General features: G+C 36.3%; 1 pseudogene; it reads left to right on the top strand.

The window, feature by feature from the left end:
- The first annotated feature begins 2,314 nt into the window (after nucleotides 1-2,314).
- On the top strand, nucleotides 2,315-2,413 carry LOC132280297 (small nucleolar RNA R71; annotated as a pseudogene).
- The last annotated feature ends 2,911 nt before the right edge of the window (nucleotides 2,414-5,324 follow it).

Here is a 5,324-nt window from a genome sequence, read left to right as displayed (position 1 = left end):
TGTCGTTTTAGCTATTGGCGATTTGATGTTGTTAAGTACATCCATACTAAATTGTTATATTTTGTTGTTTTCACACTTTTAGATTTCAAGTTGATAACTTAGAGAATCTATGTATTGATGTGTGGTCTTAGAAATTCTAATTGTACTAAATTGTTATATTTAGTTGTTATTGCATTTTAGATTTCAAGGTGGTAACCTTGAGAGTCTATGTCTTGATGCTTAGTATAGCATGCACCTATGTTGTTGAAATTGCATAAAGAATGTGTTTTATGCTAGAAATGATTTAAGGTAACTTAGGATGCTCCCCGAGTCTCACCTTTGACATAGACGTTAGGTGTCATGACCCCTTTTGAATTGTTTCATGTTGTTATTAAAATCTATAAAGAAATCAAGTCGATGCATGCTCATTCTCTACGAGTAAACTTGTTTACTCATCCCAAAGTTATTAGGGGATTTGTTTAGGTACGGGATTCAAGATTGGGGATTGTACTTACCTTGGGTGATTCATAGATTTGAAGCTTCATTTAAAGTATTCTTGTTCACATGCAAGCATTAGCATGTTTAAGTTTTGCTTATAAAGATATAATACTTAGTTAGGTTCAATTATGCCATTTTTGCCTTATGACATGTAAAGTGTACTTGGATACATTATTGGGACCTAATTGATATGTATGACATGAGGCCAAGGGCCACAGGCTTCTAAGTTCAAGTGTATGCATTTAAATTCACCTAGGCCCAATTTAACATAGACCAAATATGGAAGAAGGTTAACACTTGCTCCTAAGTCAAGAAGTGCCCAATTAATGATATGATCACCAATGATGCATGATGTAGTGGGTGAACCGGGGTCCTTAAACTTTGGAAGAGTGTTATGTTGCAAAATTGAGCTTACTTGCTCGGTCAAAACCACTTTTCTTGGTGCTCGGCTATTGTTCTTTCGCTTTTGGGTGTACAAGTCTTTCAAGAATTTGGCATAAGCCGGAATTTGCTTGATTGCATCCAATAGTGGAAGACTAACTTTCACTTGCCTAAACATTTCCATGATTTCATTGGTTTTTGCCTTTTGCTTGTCTTTTGAAATGGATCCTTTTAAGGCATTCGGAAATGGAACCTTTGGTCCAAACACTTTTTCAGAATTTTCTTTGGAACTCCCTTTAACACAAGAAGTTTTCAAATCATTTTTCAATAAAACCTTTTCAACATCATTTTTCAAAACTTCTTTTTCAAACTCATTTTTAAAAACTTTGTCATTTACAAGATCATGTGTATGCAATGAAGGAGGAATGGGATGTGAAACGGGACGGGTGACAACTTGAGGTTGCACCGGTTCACTCTCTTCATTGGATATTTCAACTTGATTGTCCACAACTCTACCACTCCGCAAGCTAGTCACTGCCCTAACATGTTCAATGGTATGCCCTCCGATGAGGAATGGGTTTCCACAACACATTGTTGTTTAAGTGGGGCATTAATGGGCATCTTTCCCTTCTCTCTTGCATTGAGAGTGCTTGCTATTTGCCCTACTTGGATTTCTAGCTTAGCAATGGATTGAGAATAAGAATGAAGCAATTGAGTGTTAGCCTCTAAAGTGCCCAAAGCATTTAAAACTTTTTCTTCAAAGGCTGGACTTCTAGTGTTTCCTTAGGAATAAGATTGGTTGGGAAAATGAGAATTAGCAAATTGATTCCCTTGTGATTGATAGGGTCTATAACCTTGGGATCCTTGGTTTTGAAGTGGAGGTGGAATGTATTTCCCTTGGAAACCGCCTTGGGAATGGTTTAAGCCTTCTCCTTGGTTTTTCCAAGAGAAATTCGGATGATTCCTCTAACTTGGATTATAATGAGTACCATAAGGATTGTTCCATTGGTTTACAAAAGCCGCATTGACTTGTTCATTAGGTTCATTATGTACTTGTGCATGCGGACAATGAGAAGTAGAATGAAGAACACTAGAACAAGTCATACATGTTTCATTTGATGCACGATAAGAATGGTTAGGAAAGGAAAATACTTGGTTCGCCGAGTTTTGGTTAATCAAAATTTGATCAAGCCTTTGAGACAAAGACTTCATTTCGGCGGCTATTTCATTTGAATGTTCAACATGATGTAAGCCTACACTCTTCCTACCTTGTGAATTTCTACCATTCTTGGATGATAGTGTTCTATGCAAAGAATTTTTACTCATGCTTTCATAAAGAGGCCACATATCATCCTCATGCCTATCAATGTAAGAGCCACCCATGGAAGCATCAACCATACCCTTATAGTTGTTCGATAAGCTCTTAAAGAAGTATTGAACTAATTGCCATTTGGGCATGTCATGATGTGGACACTTCCTAAGCAATTCATTGAAGCATTCCCATGCCTCATGAAATGTTTCTCCATCCTTGTGTGAAAATTCTCGAATTGAGGTCCTTATGGCATTGGTCTTAGAAACCGGATAGTACTTCTTCAAGAACTCTTGTTGCATTTCTGCCCAAGAAGTGATTGAAAAGGGCCTAAGATTGTTAAACCAATATTTTGCTTTGTCTTTTAAGGTGAATGGAAAAAGTTTGAATCTTAAAACCTCTTATGGCATGTCCGTATATTTTACGGTGGAACATACTTCAAGAAACTCATCCAAATGCTTGTTGTGACGACCCAAGTTTTCCAACCCGGTGCGTTAGTGATGAACCGAAAGTAAATCCGATAACAGATATGAAACGTGAAAGCAAAAGATAAAAAAATAGTCCCTAAAGGTACAACACGTCTCTAAGACACTAATATGATCCTCAATGAGGTCACAAAACCAAAAGAAAACAAGTGCGGAAGTGACGCTTCAAAAATGGACTAAAAACGACCTAGGGGTAAAATGGTCATTTCCAAGATAAAATTGAGTGTTACCGAGCACACCGTTGGAAAGACAACACAAAATTAATCAATTTAAAAAAAAAAAATTCACTTGATTTGGAGTCCAGATGAAGAAGTTATGGCTAACGGAAGAAGAAGGGGCAAAAAGGTCAAAAGTAGCTAACCCTAGGTCATCTAAACGTTTAGGAAGCCTTTCTAACTGGTTAGAAGGCTAAAAATCACGTCTAACCCACTACCCAAGCACATGTAACCGTTTACATAGCCCCATGTAACTAGTTACGAAGCAAAAAAACAGAATAGGCAACAAGGAAAACTGGCAACAAGGGTTTTTCGGCAAAAAATGTGATTTTGAGGGCTAAGATGACATTTTATTGAAAAACACAAAAAATAAACCCCCCTCAAAATTGAGTTTTATACGTGATTGTGAAATACCCGAAATGCCCCTGGAACAGAATAGGGTCAAAACTCAAAAATACGCAACTTTAGGTTTTTATTTCATCAAGGAAGGTATTGTTTGCCAAAGTGAGTATGCAAGTGCATGCAATATGATAAAATAGATGCACCAACATGGCCTAAATCCTCTTTACATTCCATTAACAAGTTTTAGCATGCAAAGCCTCCATTTCTCACAAATAAGCTCCAATAGCAATACTTGAGTTTTGAAGAGAACATGCTTGTAATCTTTCATATTAATGGCTCTTGGCCTCATGCTATACATACAAAACAAGCATCAGAAAGAGTACTTAGATACACATTACATGAAGGAAGCCATCTTAGCTTCTAAAATACCATACATCCATGGTATGCAAAAGTATTACATCCAAAAGATAAAACATGCTAAACAAGTGCATGCTAATATACAAAATGCTTCAACTAGCTCAAAAGCTTCTAAGGATTAAGAGCATCCATGAACATGGTCTCTTTACCTGAAAAACAACCCAAACCACTAGGGTGAGTAATCAAGTTACTCGTAGGAGAAGTATATGCGTATACCCTAAAGTTTCAATATCATTGCAAGATCAATATAGACGAATACAAGGGAGCATTCCACTTAACGTCTATGTTCAAGGTGTTCTAAGGGATCATCTTAAACTTAATGCAATGATTCTATAACAACACAATATCAAAAGGATGTACTTAACAACATCAAATCGTATGAAACAAAAATTACAAGTTACAACTTAAGCATTGATTGTCAACTTGGAATTGAATGCGAAATCAAAAATGGAATCCTTGGACACCTAAGCTCGGAATTCTGCCGAGACCTCAATGGTTATTCCGGGCATTAACCCGCAGGGAAGACGACCCTAAGTGCGTACTATCTCAATTGGGGAGAACTCATACCTCCCGTACTAGAGCCAAACTCTAGCTATGTTACTAATAACCCTGTCCCAAGAGAATCCAAAGTATATATCAAATTCAAAAATTATATATTGATAACAAGGCATATAAACCACCTTCCATGCATAAGTACTTTGGAACCATACAAACCATGTTTTAGGGTTCCAAGTCTAGAATGGCATGCCAAATGACAATTCCTCATTATGGTACTATGCACAATAAAATACCATTAACTTAACAACTTAGGTCATGCCTCAACAATAAGCTTCATATACTAAATATCAATATTATAGCAATAAGCTTACAAATAATTACGATTAGTAATTCATAAGGATACAGAATTATTGTAACAACAAATATAACAATTCATATCAATAGAGATTGCATGTAACATTAATAATTCTACAAGTGTTCCATATCACTAACACATGTGAAATTTCTAGAATTTACATACTACTAAATTTTATAATCCTCTACACATGGTTTATACATAACATACATGCTTAATCCAATAAACCTTATGTCAAGAAGTGAGGGTTTCCTATAATATGCAAAACTATCATATTAAAAGCATGTGCACAATATATATTAAATCCCAAGGATTATAAAACACTTAAAATATAAACATATTACCACTCCTACCTCAATAGAGAATTGTATCTCTATAATGCAAGCTACTAAGTACAAAATGGAAAACAAGTTTAGGGTTCTTAAAGAGGAGAATGAGAGAAAACTTTTCTCTCCCAAGGTTTATAGTCTAAGGTGTGTGGAAGTGAGCCAAATTGAAGGGGTAAGCTATGGACAAAGCTTTCCTCTAATGGTGGATTTGTTAGGGTTCATGTGAGATAATGAAATGAAGAAGGTAAAGTGTAAAAATGATGAGTGGAAGGGCTAGAGATCCTCCACTCACTATATGCTCTTGCACTACCTCTCTCACACACACAATGCAAGACTACATCATGGCCTTACACTTGTCACTAATCCAATGCCTCTTCCAAGACTTAATCCTATGCTTACACTTATCACTAATCCAATGCCTCTTGCAAGACTTAATCCTAAGCTTACACTTGTCAATGATCAATGGTTACATGTGCACCAATCCTAAGCCAACAAATGGATGGCTCTCCACCTTCC

This window comes from Cornus florida, unplaced genomic scaffold (genome assembly GCF_030987335.1).
Source record: "Cornus florida cultivar Cherokee Brave unplaced genomic scaffold, ASM3098733v1 CherokeeBrave_3.0.0_Hap2_Chr10, whole genome shotgun sequence".
In the NCBI taxonomy this organism is placed as follows: domain Eukaryota; kingdom Viridiplantae; phylum Streptophyta; class Magnoliopsida; order Cornales; family Cornaceae; genus Cornus; species Cornus florida.
Note: the sequence above shows the minus strand (reverse complement) of the source record. Positions and strands in the feature narration are given on the sequence as shown.